This window comes from Bos mutus, chromosome 14 (assembly GCF_027580195.1).
Source record: "Bos mutus isolate GX-2022 chromosome 14, NWIPB_WYAK_1.1, whole genome shotgun sequence".
Lineage (NCBI taxonomy): Eukaryota > Metazoa > Chordata > Mammalia > Artiodactyla > Bovidae > Bos > Bos mutus.
This window is the reverse complement of record NC_091630.1, coordinates 25,512,702-25,531,589: the sequence shown is the minus strand read 5'-3', so window position 1 is coordinate 25,531,589 and position 18,888 is coordinate 25,512,702. Positions and strand designations below refer to the sequence as shown.

The following is an 18,888-nucleotide window of genomic DNA, read 5'->3' as shown; positions in this document are numbered from 1 at the left end:
CTGTAATATGGAACAAATCCATTTGGTGAAATAGTCAGTTACTAAAAGGCTTGGTGATAAAACTATCCAGAAAAGTCATAATGTAGAATTGCAGGTTACATATCCAGTGGTAAATATTCCACCTCTGAACCGTCTTGCTTCTCGATGTCCTGGCATCTCCAGTTGGTGTCAACCTCTTTCAACCTTGATGCCACCACCACCTGGGCTTCCACTGTGGGGCCACCTGCTATTTCTGTTTCTATGTTTTGCAGCCCTCAAATGATGAGAGGCAGAAAGAGCAAAGGAGTAAAGAGAGCAAAGGCTTTGCAGTTGCACATCCGGAGACTGTCTCACCAGGGCTACCACTCATTAACTATTTTCCCTGGGACCCATGTCTGAAACTCTTGTTCTTTCCCGTGAAGTGGGACCTTTCAGGCTTTAGGGGGAGAGAGCACATAGCATCTGTGTATAGCTCGTGTTTCCCGATGCTTACTGTTTCTTAGTGTGGGTCTGTCAACTCCTCCAGCTGACCCTGCATGACTTGCTAGGATGCTAGAGAGCTTCAGCTTCTAGAAAGCAGTCATACTATTCCAGATTCCTAGCTCCTTCTCTCAGACACATAAACCTAGGTCATTTATTCATGAGGCTCAGGGCACCTTCTGCCACTAAGTATTCAGTACTATTTTGTGGCCCTGATGCAGCATTCCTACGCCTTTATGTCTTCCAATTCTGCCCACTTAGTCGGGCAATTGTCTTTAATTCAGACCTGGTCACGGTTTCCTCCAATCTTGACTATCTTCCCACAGGTGTAAGGACTTCCCACAAATCCAGGACTCAGCAGGAAGCCATGAGATGGCAAAATTCAAAGATGAATATTAGATTATATCCACTTTGAGCCTTATCTCATGATAGGTATCTTTTGTACTACTACTATGTTTTCTGAAACAAGTTTTAAAATTACTAGCTTATAGATTTGCAGTAGTACATAATTTATGTGTATCTGGACATTTTTATCCATATTAAAGTCTGACTATTGTGTAAAATATATATTAAATTATATATATAATTACTTTACACATATTACATATAAGTATCATAGGATGATATGATATAATCATAATAAGAAGACACCTTGCAGGTAAAATCCTATTTTTTTTTTTTTTTTACTATATCTAAATATAAATTTGAGCACTTAAGATTTTCCTGCTTTGGGCGAGAGTTCTTTTTTTTTTGGTCAACAAGGCTCCTAAACAAAAAAAGAGTTGTCATGAAAAAAATCAATAGCATCCCTAGTTACAAGTATTAGTCAATCAACCATAAGCCAACATGGTTTATGCTTCCGATGGAAAGGATTGTCACACCCGCTTCTCAGTCCTCAGTGTTTAGTTAAAGTGAAAGTCACTCAGTCGCATCCAACTCTTTGCGACCCCATGGACCATACAGTCCATGGAATTCTCCAGGTCAGAATACTGGAGTGGGTAGCCTTTCCCTTCTCCAGGGGATCTTCCCAACCCAGGGGTCAAATCCAGGTCTCTCACATTGCAGATGGATTTTTTTTTACCAGCTGAGCCACCAGGGAAGCCCAAGAATACTGGGGTGCATAGCCTATCCCTTCTCCAGTGGATCTTCCTGACCCAGGAATCAACCCAGGGTCTCCTGCATTGCAGGCAGATTCTTTATCAACTGAGCTATCAGGAAAGCCCTATATAAGTAGGAGTCAGTAAATATCTGAATGAATGTAGCTATGTAAAATGTTCCTCCTTTGTACTTTTTTGAAGTTTTTAAATTTTGTATGAATAACATTATCTTAGTATTATAATCAGGAAAAAATACCCTAAAGTTATTTTACAAGAAAATATTTTTGTGATTATTATTATAAATGTACTAATATTTTGAACTATTTTCTTAGTTCGAGTAGTAGAATTACTATATCAAAGAATGTTTTTTTAGCCAAAATTCATATTGCCAAATGTCTTTCCAAAGGACTTATGTGTATTATTGTGCTACTGGCAAAATAGTATTAGCCTTGTGCTACAACTTGCCAGAACTACGTGTTCTATTTTAAAACAATTATGTTTTGAAAAATATTTCATCTGTTTTCAGTTATATTCATTTATTAACGAGGGGGCTCCCTCTTCTACTCCTTTGTTTACCAGCTGCGCTTTGTCTTTTGTGAATTGTCTTTGGAACCTTTGCCCATGATAGGCAACGAGCATGTGTATTTATTAAGAAGCTTAGGAAAAAAGAGATATAAAGAATTATGTGGTCATTTTATTTTTTAAGATGAAGGTCTAAAACCTTCACAATGGAAAAGAGTTTTGAAATGATCACAGCTGGTTATTTATGACTAGATTGTTCAGTCTAAGTATAAAGTTTTTAACTTTTAGATGGATTGAAATGAGTACAAAGTTGCATAAAAATGTTGAATTTCTAATCTTTTGTGTTGTACAATGATAGTTTTAGCTTCTGCTCTTGTCTTCTAAGCTTTCTAAGCCTTGAGTAGTGCCGATTAAAACAAACAGAATTAAGGGGCTAAATTAAGCGGCTAAAACAAAAAGAATTAAGCTTTTCTTTTGAAAAATTGTTCTAAGAAAATGAATTTTAAAATATTCCTTTGAGGTAAAATTTGGCATATGTGCTCCCCCAGAAATCTGTTCACAGGTTTCAACATTTTTTAGAATTGTTCATGTGATGGTACTTACAATTTTTTTTTTTAACACCAATTTGTGTTATTTATATGGGTGATAAATTGGAGATCAGCATTTCTTTTAGGAGCACTGATGTAAAGGAAAGAGATTGGATCATTTCAATAAATGTATATTTCATATGTATTTGAAATATACATGGCAGAGGATGAGATGGTTAGATAGCATCAATTCAATGGACATGATTTTGAGCAAACTCTGGGAGATAGTGGAGGATAGGGAAGCCTGGAGAGCTGCAGTCCATGGGGTTGCAAAGAGTCAGACATGAGTTAGAGACTGAACAACAACAATATTTCATATGAACAAATATGCAGTTTCTTTGGCCAGTTTCTTTTCAAAAGTTGACTGTTTTATGTGAGCTTAAGTTTACTTTTACAGCAGACTTAACATGTATGTGGTTTTGGTTGTAATACTGGAAAAATTATGCCATCTTTTTCATGTTGATAGTAACAATGTTCACTTAAACTCAGCATCAGATCAGAGAGGCGTATGTATATATAAGTGGAAACTCCATGAGGCAGTGTTCTGAGGAGGTTGCATAACGGCTGTTAGTCTTTCTGTGACTGAACGACAGGCTCAGTAGGATAGCTGGAACTTAGCCTCATCTAATGCTTCCCTGGTAGCTCAGATGGTAAAGCGTCTGCCTACAATGCAGGAGACCTGGGTTCGATCCCTGGGTAGGGAAGATCCCCTGGAGAAGGAAATGGCAACCCACTTCAGTATTCTTGCCTGGAGAACCTCATGGATGGAGGAGCCTGGTGGGCTACAGTCCATGGGGTTGCAAAGAGTCGGACACAACTGAGCGACTTCACTTCATTTCACGTCTAATGCTTCAGAATCCTCCAAACCTGATTCAGTCTAAGGTTGAGGAAATCACAAGCCATGTGGACAGAAGACCTCACAATCCTAGTGAATTCCTCAGCCCAGCTGGAAGACTCTATTACCTCTTAGTCTCTAAGCTCTTTCTCATTTTTTACAGAAGTTATTCCTAATCTTGACTCTTCAGATGACAATATCTTCCCTTTAGGACAGACAATTAAACTTCCTTACCTTTCTTTCCATGTGTATATTTTCAAATACTGTACCTACTCAACTTATATTTTCTCATGAAAAAGACAACCCTTTCTCTTTCCAGGCTACCCCAGTATTCCTGAGTCTTGGCCCTTCTCCTCAAGGTGTTATTTGTCTGTTATGACCTTTTCTTTATTATATCTTCCCTCTCAGTGACTTCATTACCCTAACCCCTGACCCAACATTTCTACATGTATTGACATACTTCAAATTTTAAACATTTAAAATGACTTCTAATTCTTCTTTCAATAAGCTCTGCCACCTACTATGTCCTATTTTAGAGACTGGAATCACCTCCTGACTCATTTTGGCCTGGAAATCATCCGACTCCTCTGTTATCCTTATTTTCCATATTCATTTGGTCACTGATTCTACTTGATTTGAGCTTCCTTTGTGGCTCAGTTGGTAAAGAATCTGCCTGCAATGCAGGGGACCTGAGTTCAATTCCTGGGTTGGGAAGATCCCCTGGAGAAGGGAACGGCTGGGTACCCACTCCAGTATTCTGGCCTGGAGAATTTCATGGACGGTAGTCCACGGGGTCACAAAGAGTTGGACACGACTGAGTGATTTTCACTTTCTACTTGATTCTACCACCTCAACAACTTATTGAGCACTCCTTGTCTTTGTTCAGTCCCACTCTTCCTTCGTCTTTCCTACCTTGACTACTTTAGTAGTTTCTTGACTGGTCTTTCCCCCCTCTAACTTTAGAAGAGTACCTATTTAGTATGTGAAATTAGAATCTAATTTCATCCAGGTATTACCTTGAAACAAATATACAGATTTTAAAAATGTTGCTGACATTTTTAGATTAACTATTATTTAGTGATAGTCTTTTTTAAAAAATACATGTTGCATTTATTCTATTAGTATCACCTCACTTTAAATTTTAGCCAACATCTTGTTTCATATTCATTGTTAGTTCCTAGTTTTATGTAACTGGACTTTTGTAAGGTTTATGTTGCTTTTCTATTTTTGGTATAATATTTGTTTCTGTAACTTGACACCAAAAATGATTCAATTCGTTTTGGGAGCACCAGGCATCCAAACATAAGTAATATGGAGTGATAACATTCATGTGTTTTGACAGCATTTAAAGGGAAAATAAAGGAGGCTGTGTCAAAAGTGTACTGCAGATCTCAAATTACCAAGGGCATTACAGGACTTTGGCTATCTTGGAGCTATAAGTGTTGCAAAGCTATGATTTGGAGGGTATGTGAAGAATAAAGACCTACTTTATATTAACATTTCTTTTTACTATAAAGGAAGTAGCATTAATTTAAAGAGAGTTAGTTTACACAAAGTAACTCTTGTCTATTGTTAGCTTCAATTTTCAGTGTAAGATTAATAAGAATTATTAAGTAGTTTAAACCTTAAGTTTGCATCTCGTAATTAGCTTAATTTTGTGTCACAGGTTTTAATGGGAGCCGTCTCAGCTTTTTTATCCCCTGGCAAAGTGCTATCATGTTTCTAGCCTGGGTAGAGGAATGCTAGATTTTATGTATGTCCTGAAACAAGTTAGCACAGTTTGGTTAAAACAGCTGCCTGAATGATGAGCAGCAAATTGGATTATAAAATCCTACTTGGTGGTTTAGCATGTCAGTTAGTTAAGTTAGGATTTGAACCATATTGTAGTCACACGGTGGTCAGGACCAGTCTGGTAACAGCTCAACCTCAGCGCATGGCTCCGCTATTGACGTAGGGGATGGTGTTTGGGCCCCTGACAGGAAGCAGTTTCTCCAAGTGCAAGATCAGAGTTGTGTGTTTTCAATAAGGCTTTGTTGAGTGCCTGCCATGAGTTAGATGACTTATTTAGAGATGAAGCAACATTCTTCAAAATCATTACAAAACCAAGACTACATAATTTTTGGTGTTTTTCTTCATCGTGGTTCAGACTGCTTCTGTCATTCACAAGAAATCCTGGTGGCAACACGGTGTCATGAAGGACATTTATTAGGTCAGATGTCTGAGGGACTCACCATGTTCATCAGCTGAGCAGTTGAAAGACTCATGGTCCTTCAGAACTGGAGACAGTGGGACAGTACAGCAATTAGAGTGACAGAGATTGGGCTAGCAGAGCCTGGGAAGTTGAAACCCTCTTCTTTTATCTTTGTTATTCTTTCAAATCTGGTTTCCTATTCTCCACTCCTACTGTATTTCGAACTCTTGAAACTTTCACTTAACCAGGCATGATGACATATTGTTGAAGCTTTGGAATTTAGGTCCTGGTTCCTTTACTTGTAGCTGCTTAACTTCAAGTCCTTCGTTTACTCATTTGTAAAATGATAACACCCACTAAGTGGATCAATACATGTGAAATGCCTGGCGTAGTATAATACCTCACATGGATGTTAACTAATAAGGATATTGGTAATATCAGTCCAATTAAAGAAGACAGATAAAAACAATTTTAATGGCACTCATCTAGAGAGAGGATCCAGTATAAGGAGAGCACAGCAGAATCAACCAGATGACTTAAAATAGGTAGCAAAACAGACACGTAGATTTTTTTCTATGAATACTCTAGCTGAAAAGAGATCGCATAATCTCCACTGGCAAAATTTTCCTCACTGGTAGATACTCTGCCTTACAGCTTCTTAAAAAAAATCAGAGTTAATAGTATAGACAGAATGGCTTCACATTTCCCTTCATAGTGGGAAAACTATTTGGGTGGGTAGAAAAAAGTAGAAGAAAAAGCAGCTGTTTAAAATACTAAATTTATCTAAATTTCCTACAACCCACCTTAGCTAGTTGTGAGATGGGAGAGACAAAGCAAGAGAAGAGAGTTTTAAGGCATCCTTTAGAGATTTTGAAAACTTAATTGAACGTTTCTACCTTGGCAAAACTGAACCCATTTATCTGTATAATCTCTTCAAGCTTGGAGTTATTGAAAAACTTGTCTTTTCTCTCTATTCTTAGCCGAAAGCAGTTTGCATGTTATTTGCTTCCTTGGGTGCAGTTCTGCAAGTCCGCGTATTTAAAGTTTGTGAGGGAGCCAAGCCGCAGGACCTGGCTGCCTTTCAGCTGCTAGACAGGGGGCGCATAGCTTGCCATCGGCCCCAGCTGCGGGAACTGTGCATGTATCTCTGGTCGTCCATCCTGAAGTGAGTTTATCTCCTCTACATTTCTGTTTTCCTTTGGGTGTTTGCCTTTTGTTGCGTGATCCTCACTTTGTTGAACCCAAGTACTTCTGTAGGGTTACTTATCCTCTCAAAACAAGGAAAAATTACTTTTGCAAAGCTGTTTAAGTCAGAGGATGTAATGTAAATCCCATCCAAAGCAGCAGTTCCCATCCATCCAGAGGTGGGAGGAAGAGCAACTTCTAATACAAGTCAGAAAGCTAACAGTCCATCCGAGCTGGAAGAGAAGGGCTCTGACGGGCTTATGGTAGTGTTGGGCATGGGATCAAACCTCCCCTGTGGTTTGGCTGTGAGTCAGCTTGTCTCACATGGCTGGTTTAAGGGATGCTAAGGAGATTTCTTCCTATCTGTCTCATGAATAGTCTTTTTGTTATTATCATCATCATCACCATCACCACCACCACTACTAACATACATTCAGCGCTTACTATTTGCATGGCAAAGAGTTTGTTCTGGTTCCGCCCCGCCTCCCCCCCCACCCCATAATATCTTATGAAAAAACCCAAATAAACTTGCTGGGCAGCCCAGTACTTGCCATGAACTGGGCTAAAACTTTATTTGCTTGTTTAATCATAACCCCAACTTTATCTGGTAGGAACAACTATTTCTTACATTTTAAAAATGAGAAACTGAGGCTTAGAAGACACCAGCTATGAGGCTGTGGATGAATGAATGTGGCAGAGTGAAGATTTACGTTGGGTTTCTCAGTCTCTAAGGAGCATGTTCTTAACCTCCTAGGCAATGTTGCTTTCCTGAACTCAGATGACTGTTGAAAAGTATCCACTTTACGAACTTACCACTTTTAAATGCTGTATACATAAAACTTTGGAATGGCATTTCTCCCAGTTCCCTTACTTTTATATAATGTAAGTACCTCCAGTAAAAGGAATCAAAAGGTGAGGCTAGAAACAGCGTTGGAGAAATCTTTACATAATTTGGCAAGACTAAACTTTTAGTTTTTTGTTACAATAAATAAGAGATTTCCAAAGAAGAATGGGTGGTGTTTACATAAGCCTAATTATTTCTGCAAACGTTCTCAGTTAAGCAGTGCCTCTGTTAACTATCTGGAGAAGGAAATGGCAACCCATTCCAGTATTCTTGCCTGGAAAATCCCTTGGATGGAGGAGCCTGGGTGGCTACTGTCCATGGGGTCGCAAAGAGCTGGACACGACTGAGCGACTTCACTTTAAGTGACTGTTAACTATATACTTGAGAAAAAGGGCAGTAAAGAATGATAAGGTTTAAAGAACATAAAGATTACACAGAACCTGGTGGCCAAGTATTTTTCTTTCTGAAAAACAGTACTTTTATAACCACAGGAGAAGGCTTAGAATTCACATAATCAAGAGCTCCTTGGTACTTAAGGTTTTTAAGAATACTTAAGTATTCCTTTGGGTCTCCAATATGCTTTTTTCCAGGTTAAATGGATACAGACACATTTTAAGGCAGATTGATGGAGTAGATGCGTTCTCCATGTCCTGGCCAGCACTGTGATATTTTTAGGGTCCACATTTAATAATTCTAAATAGTGAGAGGTGGTTTTTAGAATTTGACATCTGCCATTGGTGTAAACATAAGACAGTTGGACTTGAGAGCTGCCCTTAGTTATGTAAACTTGAGGTTTTAGCATTTGAACATATTTAGGATTAATGATCAATGGCCTCTGGTTTAGAATGGTATCTAGATGGATTTGCCTTTGTGACCCTCCTGACTTCTCCCTAAAACCCTGATAAGGATGAAATGGATGACACTGTAAACTAAAACCAACCACAGCTTGTCATCAGAATCCAGAGGGAAGTTTCAGTAAGAACCGAAAGGACTATATTTAAAAACACAAGCAGAGGGTCATTTACATTATGCTGCTGATGACTGTGTCTCCCTGAAAGCTAGAAATACTTCCTGCACTTGCAACCCACTGGCTCCTGGGTCAGAAATGAAACTTTTGTGTCAATTAGAAAACTGGAGGGATGTCCTTTTGTTCTGTGGCCTCAGCTTGATAACAACAAAATGATAATTGGAACTAATAGTGATATACCTAATAGTGAATACTTACAATAGTCCATTAAATACATTAGCTTGTTTAATTACTATAATAATTGTGTGAGTTAGATTCTGTTGTTGTTCTTGATTTCCAGATGAGGAAATAGAGGCACAGAGATGATCAGCATTAACTGTGTGGTTTGAACAAGTTGACTAATGGGGCCACAATTTGAATCTGCACTGTCTGGTTTCAGGGCCTCTGCTCCTAGTGACAAGGATAAACTGCCTATGAAGCCAGATTCCTCTTCCCTACATCTTTCTCTCTAAAGTCTATAGGTATTGCTCTTCTTACAAATACCAGTTCCCAGAAAATAAGCATTTACATAAGCATGCACATTGTGTCCTGGAAAATGTGGTTCCTTTAACTTCGGTAAGTCAGAGGGTGCCGGGAACCTGATGGGAGTGATTGTTAAAGATCATAATTTAATGTGTTTCTCTTTATTGTGTCTGAAATCTAGACAGTCATTTAGAGAAGGTTCCATTTTAGTTCAGCATAGTCATAGCAGAGAACAAATGCCTAAGCATTGGATTAGGTTGTGTGTGTGTGCTCAGTCATGTCTGATGACTCTTTGTGGATCTATGGACTGTAGCCCGCCAGTCTCCTCTGTCCATGGAATTTTCCAGGCAAGAGTACTGGAATGGGTTGCCATTTCCTTTTACAGGGGATCTTCCCAACCTAGGGATCAAACCTGTGTCTTCTGCATCTCCTGCATTGGCAGGTAGATTCTTCACCACTAGCACCACCTGGGAAGCACAGATTAGGTTGTTGTTGTTCAGTCGCTCAGTCGTGTCCAACTCTTTGTGACCCCCTGGACAGCAGCGCACCAGGCTTCCCTGTCCTTCACCATCTCCTTGAGCTTGCTCAAACTCATGTCCATTGAGTCAGTGATGCCATCCAGCCATCTCATCCTCTGTCGTCCCCTTCTCCTCCTGCCCTCAATCTTTACCAGCATCAGGGTCTTTTCCAATGAGTCAGCTCTTTGCAACAGGTGACCAAAGGATTGGAGCTTCAGCTTCAGCATCAGTCCTTCCAATGAATATTCAAAACTGATCTCTTTTAGGATTGACTGGTTTGATTTCCTTGCTATCCAAGGGACTCTCAGGAGTCTTCTCCAGCAGCACAGTTTGAAGGCATCAATTGTTTGGTGCACAGCCTTTTTAGGTTGATTAGGTTGGGAGCTGGCTAAATCAAGTGCTGTTTAAGAGTTGAGATGAATATGGAATTTAATCAACACCAAGATGGGCAAAGAGAGGCTCTAAAGGCAGTCCGACCAATTCATCCCTTAAATCTGAGTAGACTATACTTTTTTGGAGGAAAATGTGAATTTATGGAATAATTACTGTAAAATAAGAGGGAAATCATTCTAAAACTTAGCAAAGTTCAGATTCCTGATATTGTATTATAAGACAGAGGAAAAAATTAGGGGGAAAGTTTGTCCTTAAAAAGATAAAAGGAAAACATAATATTCATAAAATAGGTTAGAAAGTAATAGCAAATAGACTGAGATAAACAGAGGTCAGGCAAGATAAAAAGTTGAAGCAAACTAAACACAAAATGGTCATATTAACATGTTCATTGGAGAGTGTCAGGTACTGAATCGATCATTTGGGAAATAGAATAATTATATAGGGGAGAAACTTGGGAAGTGAATAGAATTTTAGCAGATAAGGACAAATTGCTAAAAATGGTGATGGAAAAGATGATAGATATTAACAGTAAAAAATCTGAGTTGAAAAGTGGCCTGGTTTTATAGAGACAAATAACTTAGTCTGTTAAAGAGAGATCTACCTATAGTCATATCCTGGCAAAAACATGACTGATTCATGTTGAGGTTTGACAGAAAACAACAAAATTCTGTAAAGCCATTATCCTTCAATAAAAAAATAATTTTAAAAAAAGGATAAAAAGAAAATTCTAAAGAAAGTACTTTACATCCAAAGGACAAAAATCAAAGTCAGGCTGTCCTCAAGCTTCCAGTTTTGGTGTTTTGTTTTGTTTTTTAAGTAGTAGAAATAGCATTTAAATTTTGAAAGATGAAGAATCTAACCCTATAATCTTGTAACCCAGCTAAGTTATCTTTGCTGACATATCGTGTTACCTTAGTGACAATCATGAATTGTCACTAAGGGGATATTTCTGTAACTTGCAAAAGTTTTACTCCAAATTTATGAGTCAAACTCTGTCATAATGGATTCACATGCACTTGCCAGCCAAAAGGTTTCAATGATGTGACTCCAAGCAAGGAGGAGTGCCTTTCAATCCTACCTCAGTTAGTCTTCTCAATAGGATAGTGCATTGCTGCATGACAAACATTCCAAAATTTAGTAGCTAACAATCAAGAAGTTTATTATAATTTTGCATGGATCCAAGCATAGACAGGTTGCAGCCAGGAGGCTGTCATTTGGGGGGTGCTTATTCTGTTGTATCAAGTCACTCCTGAAGGTGCATCCATCTGAAGGCTTCTTACTCTCATGTTTGAGTCCTAGGCTGGTGTGGTCAGAACAGTTGGTATTAACTGATGTCTCTCTATCCACATAGTCTCTCCACATGATTAGCTTGGGTTTCCTTACAGGATGGCAGACCTAGAATGGAGCTGTAATGATTCTAGTGAAAGAAGTTCCAGAGTACCGTGTCTGTCATGCGAGTCCAGATTCAACGGGAGTGGAGGATCAGACTCCTGTGGGTGAGAGGATGGCATATGGGTACAAGAAAGGAAGAAAATGCCGGCAGCTATCTTGGGGTCACACCACTATCCTGTTTCTCACTGCTCACTTTATGTCCCAATGTAGAAGGCTTTCAGCACTGCACCTGATAGACATGAGTTTGAGTAAGCTACAGGAGTTGGTGATGCACAGGGAAGCCTGGTGTGCCACAGTCCATGGGGCCACAAAGAGTTGGACACGACTGAGCAACTGAACTGAACTGAACTCAGCACTGTATAGCATCATTGCTTGGGTAACACAAACACATTAAAGAGTTTGTTGAATTTTATTAAACAAGTCGTTAGGTTATTTTTTTTAAATTCAGAAAACCTTGGCTGGATTGTTACATAGATATTTTCAAGGATTTTAGAGATATTCTGGGAAAGTATTTGGGATATTTTCATAAACTGGAAATAAATTACTTTATCCATTTCAAAAATGGAAGACTGGCCTCCACTATCCAAAAATTTGCCATCCAGCCTGTTTTTCAGAAATGAATTTGATTCAGATAGTGAGGATTATTGTAGTGACAGGACAGCGATATACTTAAATGTACGACAATTACAAAGTATAATGCCAGTGTATTCATTTCTTGAAAAAACATTGCAAAACACTGTAAGAAACCAAGTGGTTGATTAGCATTTATGAATGGTAACACTTTTGTTTACAGAATGTGTGTATGTATATATAGATACATACACTTTTGGTTAACGGTTATTTCTGAGGGTTGTTTTTCTATTTTGGGGGCATATTTTATGGTGATTTTGTATTTTTTTAGAGAAATAGTATACCTACTGAAAAGTGCACGTAACCTCTATGTACAATTTAAAGAACAATGATAAAGTTATCCTTGAGCTCTAGAATTCTGTTTATAAAGTTGAGAGTTATCAGCGATTTCACTAAGATGGCAGAGTAGGAGATCCCCAGCCTCCATCCCTCCACAAAAATCAATCAAGTAGAGAGCTAGCCACAAACAAAAACAGCACTGGGAGAGCTCTGGAATCAGAGAAACTTCAGCAACTCAGTTGGCTAAAACAACTTGAGAACAACCCCACAAAAAGGGAAGGAAGAACGTTTCTTTTCTGCCTTCATCATCCTGGCCCCCAAGGCCACATTCTTGGCACCAAAGGAGACTCCCCAGCTGGAAAGAGTTCCCCCCACAGGGAGAGGAAGAGTGGGCTGAGTGACCAGCTCCCCTGCCCTTCAGAGATACTACTCAAAGGACCCACTTCAGTCACCTCCACCAGAGACCAGCAGAGCTGGGGCATGACCTGTAAAGACGGCTGCCAGTGTTCCAGTGTCAGATCCACAAAGGAAGAAAGCACAGCTCCCAGTGGCCTGTCCTGCAGATGAGAACAGCAGCTTTTGCTACCGAAGAAACCAGGGGCCCGCACAGTCACCACTGATTTCACTGGGCTCTCACCCCCAGGTATTCATGTTTGCTGACACCAGCCACCTGAGTCCCTCCTCACTCCCCTGGCCCCTCCCACCCCAGCAAAAGCTGGGGACCCTCTGTGGCTGTGTGCCTGGCTGACGCCAGCCTGGAGCCCCCCAGCTGACCTCTCTGCTCTGTGTGCTCTCTGGGCTAGCCCCTCCTGCTGTGCACTTGCACACTGCTTGTCTCACGCCCATCATCAGCCTCCATGGCCATGTGTGCATGTGACGAGGTCTTACAGCCATCACATGCACGCTGATAGCCAAGACCTCCAGGGCTGCTTGTGGTCCTGGATCTGGCCCGGTCACTGGCCTGAACCACTTGAGTGGGCTCATCTGCAGGTAGCCCCTCCAGCCGCACAGCTGCATACCTCTGGCCCAGCCTCCATCACTGGCCTCTACGGCTGTGTGCACGCCCACGGAGAGACCACACAGTCAGGGAGGATGAGCTGATAGCACGGCTCCTACAGCTGCTTGTGGATCTGGATCTAGCCCTGTCTGTGATCACTGGGCTGCACCACTGCGCACCTGCAGCTAGTCACTCCAGCTGTATGTCACATGCTGCCAGCCTGACTCCTGACACCAGGCTCCACTGCTGTGCCCTGGAGACCAGAGTCAGCAGCTGGGATGGTCACACTGACAGCCAGAGCCCTCACAGCTGCTGGTGCACCTGCAGCTGCGACCGCAGCCCCTCCGCCTGCCCTGGCTCCACCACTGTGTGTGTTTGCAACTGGCCCTGCCACAGCCGAGTGTGTGTTCACAACAGGCTTCAGCCACTACTGCTGCCTGCCTTGGTCCCTAGCCTCTGAACTGGGGCTCACCTCTGAGAACCCCAACTGCCCTTGTGGCCACTGAAGATATTCTTCCTGAAGCATCACCAAAGACCATGTGGTTGAGAGGGTGCTTCCTTGCCCCACCCCTGTTCAACATATTACTGGAATTCCTAGCCAGAGCAATCCATTAGACAAGGAAAAGAAATAAAAGGCATTCAAATTGGGAATCGAAAGAAGTAAAATTGGCTGTTTGCTGATTGTATGATCTTGCTCCTAGAAAAAATTTAAAACTCCACCGAAAATTTTTTTATACCTTATAAATGAATTTGGTAAACTTTCAGGCTATAAAATCAACATACAAACATACCCTTCTGTACACTAAGAATTAACTACTGGGAAAAGAAATAAAATAAGTCCATTTACAATAGCATCAAAAACAGTAAAAGGGAATACCTTTGAAATAAATTTAACCATGGGAGTGAACGATCTACACACCAAAAATTATAGTAGTGAAAGGAAGTGAAGAAGACACAAATGGAAAGATATCCTATATTCAGGAATCAGAAGAGTTAATATTGCTAAAATGTTGATACTACCCAAAGCCATCTGTAGATTCAGAGTAATCTCTTATCAAAATTCCAACACTGTTTTTCACAGAAATAGAAAGCACAATCCTAATTTTCATATGGAACCATAGAAGACCCCAAAGAGCCAGAGCAATCTTGAGAAAAGACAAAGCTGGAGGCCTCACACTTCCTGGTACAAAGCAATCTGAACAGTTTAGTACTGGCATGAGAGCAGACACAGAGAAGTAAACCCAAACATATCAGGTCAGCTAATATTTGACAGAGAAGGCAAGAATGCTCAATGGGGAGAGGAGAGTCTCTTCAGCAAATGGCTGGAGGAAATCTAAATATCCATATGCAAAAGAATGAATTTGGGCCCCCATTTTACATCACCAGAAATGAACTCAAAATGGATTAAAGATCAAAATGTAGGACGTGAAGACATAAAATTCCTAGAAGAAAACAGGTGAAAGTCTCTTTTCAGAAGGACTGTATTACTTTACACTTAAGCCAGCATATATGTAAAAACTTCATTATTTTTTAAATCTACTTCATACTTATTGCGCTTACTTTTGAATGTATACATGTTATCCGTGCATACCAGTTGTAGTTGATGGTATATAAAATTCCCATGGAGTAACACTTAGGGAAAAAGCACTTTACCTGCATAACATTATACATTCAGATAACCCTTAATTGGAAGTGGTCTGACTCCTACCTATAAAATAGAACTTTGCTGGCATTAGGGAGTACTTATTACTCAATGGAAAAGCCACAGTCTTTCATCAGTGTACTCAACATGTGTAATGCGCAATTTGTGGAGTTACGTGAAATGAATTTGGAAAAGGATTTAAGCTCAAATATTACTTTTCTTTTTCCTTTATTTATTTACTTTTTATTATCACAGTTTGGCACAGAGAATACATTAATTCAATTTTTTCCTGCTGGAAAGACCATTAAGTTTTTGGCTTTCTCTTTTAAAAAGATCTAAGAATGATGGTATGAGGAAGGGATCAGGAACCAAAGAAAGTTATTAAACATGTCCATGGTCTCTGGATTTCCCTGCACTCCAGATACAGAGTGAATTACACAGGAATTAAATAGTTTCCTTTGCTTAAGTCTAATATTACCAGATAAGGTGCTAATGTGGTTTTGCCTGGAGAGACTCCCTTCTCTGCTTTTTTTTTTTTATCCCTTTGATCATGTGAATGTGGCCAGACACATCATAGCCATAGAAAGCATCTCCAATCTGCTGTTTGCTTCTCTTCCTCAGGTGTCAGTAACCTCGGATTTCCCCATTCTGAAGAATCCCTTGGTCGCTCCTTCCATCTCTTTCTTGGAACAGTGCTTTCTAGTGGAGCCTTTATGCTCTCTGCTTCACTCCTTCATTTCTGACTTAATACAGCCAGCCTGGTTTCTGCATTCAGCATCTCTGAACTCCTGCTTTAAAGGTCATTGATGGTGTCCCAGGGACCAAATCAAATGGCCATTTTCTCTTCTTTAGTTTTTAAATAAGAATTGTGTATCTTTAGCAGGGGAGCCTGGTGGGCTGCCATCTATGGGGTCGCACAGAGTCGGACACGACTGAAGCAACTTAGCAGCAGCAGCGTGTACATGATAATTTGATTTACATATACAAAATGATTAGTACAGTTTAGCTAATTAACATATCTTCTCACATACCTACTGTTTCGTGTGTTGGATGAGAGCACATGAAATCTACTCTTAGCAAATTTTCCCCAGTGGTTCAGCAGTAAAGAATCCACCTGCAATGCAGGAGATATGGGAGACATGGGTTTGATCCCTGGATTGGGAAGATCCCCTCGGATGAGGAAACAGCAACCCACTCCAGTGTTCTTGCCAGGAAAATCCCATGGACAGAGGAGCCTGGCAGGCTACAGTCCATAGGGTTGCAAAGAATAAGACATGACTATGTACACACACACATACACACACTATAGTAACTATAGTCATCATACTGCCTTTTTACTTTAATGCTTAGAACAAAATGCATAGGACCCAAATGTTGCCATTTTGTTTCTATAACATCTTCCTTGCACACTTCCCTAGCAGATCATGTGTTCAGAACCTCCTTATGATCTAGTTTCATTGGTGTTTCTATAATGGAAATCCTTAGGATAGGACCTATGACAAAGCAATCTTTATATAAGCTTATAAGCTCTAACAAGTAGTAGTTTAGTAAGACTTCAAAAATCATATCCTATCATGATGAAAATGTCTCCTTGTCTTTGAGTTACATCAGTGATTGATTTCTAAATGAGGAAATATTTCTAAAATGGTCCCCTAGACCAATTTGCATTTGAGTTGAATGGTAGCCATAATGATCAATCATTTTCCTCTCCCTCCTTTTCTTTACTTCCTCCCTCTCTTCTTCCCTGTCACCACACAACTTCCTCTTGTCCATATTTTTGGTTATTTCCATATTTTATTTATGAGCACAGGAACTGGAAGAGAGATCTGAAGTTGTGCTCTGTCCTAAGTTAATAGGAATCATTTTCCTGTATTTTATGGATGAAAACTGGCCCCTTAAAGAAACTTTGCTGTTCAGTGCAGAATATTCTTCGTCAGAGCCAGAAAAATAGCATTGATTATTGATGACTCCAAGTCATAAACTTTTACCATTGGAATTTTGCAAGCCTTCTTCAGTTTACCATTTTTAAATTCCCCAGAATTTTTTAGTCTTATTTTAAAAGAAACTTATAATTTGCTGGTCATAATACAAAAATATATAATTGTATGCTGTAAGACAAACACACATATTTACATGAAAGTAAGCTGGCCTCTTAACTAATATGCCTAGTCTATGGAGGAGGATATATTTTGGATACACATGCACTTAGGAATACACACACACCCCTCAGAGAAATTGTCCCTGGTAATTTTGGTTGCATACCTCATTGCTACTGAGACTTTCGGTGAACCAGAATTTAAGATATTTCAATGGCATTATTTGGTAGAATTTTAAATTCTTCTGCAAGAAGACTTGGAAACACATTGTTGTTGTTCAGCTGCTCAGTCGTGTCCTATATTTGCAATCCCATGGATTCCAGCACGCCAGGCTTCCCTGTCCTTCACTGTCTCCCAGAACTTACTCAGACTCATGTCCATTGAGTTGGTGATGCCATCCAACCATCTCATCCTCTGTCATCCCCTTCTGCCCCTGCCTTCAATCTTTCCCAGCATCAGGGTCTTTTCCAGTGAGTCAGCTCTTCTCATCAGTTGACCAAGTGGAAACACATTAGGGTGATTTAATATTACTTCTAAAAAGGATCAAAGTATAAGTAACAATCTTACATTTATCACCCACACATTTATTTCTGTTTTGTATTAGAATCAAACTGACTGGAAGTGATTTCCAGAAGTTTTCTTAATTCACCCCTTGTCTTCCAACTGAGTTCTAATTAAGCTACTGTCAGAAAAATGGTTACCTAATTTTTGAAAAATGGTAACCTAATTTTTGAAAAGTGGTAAAGCAGAAAGCTTTTCACATCTGTTCTCAGTAACTTTTTCTCTAACTTCTCCAATAGACAAAGAAATTATTTTGGTTTTATTCCCTGATAGCTCAGTTGGTAAAGAATCTGCCTGCAATGCAGGAGACCCTGGTTCGATTCCTGGGTCAGGAAGATACCCTGGAGAGGGGATAGGCTACTCACTCCAGTATTCTTGGGCTTCCCTTGTGACTCAGTTGGTAAAGAATCTGCCTGCAATGAGGGAGACCTGGGTTTGATCCCTGAGTTGGGAAGATCCCCTGGGAGAAGGGAAAGGCTACACACTCCAGTATTCTGGCCTGGAGAATTCTATGGACTGTATAGAAGGGGTCACAAAGGGTCGGACATGACTGAGCGACTTTAACTTCACATGGTTGTAATGATAGCTTTGTAGCTATAATTGTATTAATATCTATTTTTGATTAGCAACAAAGTAGAAAGGTTGAGAACAGTTCTATTTTAAAAGATAATTGTTAACATATCCTATGACTATTGACATCTTTTTTGATTCTCTGTATATTTCCCAAAAGTTCTTTTTAAAATAACCATTTTCATATTGAAGCTTTAGGTCAAGTTTCAGCACAGGACCTTGAAATGTAGTTTTTATCAAATTTCAGGTGATGTCTTTACTGAAATTATAGTAGTTTGGAATGCAAGTCTCCTCTTGGATATATCTTGTTCGGTGATGATTTATTTTAAATCATTTACATTAATTTTTTTCATGTTATATGTAAACTTTTCATTTCTCATGTTTTTCTTTAACACATAAGTCAAAACTGACTACAACATAGTGATACAATCATGAACATGAGCAGTGCTTGGGAAATACTACAGATATTTATGTGTATATGTGTGTGTACATATGTGAAGTAGTTTATTTTGATTTTAGCTTATATATTTAACAGTCTAAGTATACTTTCTGGAGAGTGAAATGCCATTTTCAGTTGTGGGGAAGTAAACTCATTTTATTA

At 39.6% G+C, this 18,888-nt stretch overlaps 1 protein-coding gene and 1 non-coding gene across 5 annotated transcripts in view; both read left to right on the top strand.

The window, feature by feature from the left end:
* RSPO2 (R-spondin 2) overlaps positions 1-18,888 on the top strand; it is a 172,776-nt gene that overhangs the window by 137,740 nt on the left and 16,148 nt on the right. The gene's annotated exons all lie outside the window — the stretch shown is intronic.
* TRNAC-ACA (transfer RNA cysteine (anticodon ACA)) lies at positions 3,298-3,369 on the top strand. Its single transcript has one exon. It is a non-coding gene; the product is annotated as a tRNA-Cys (tRNA).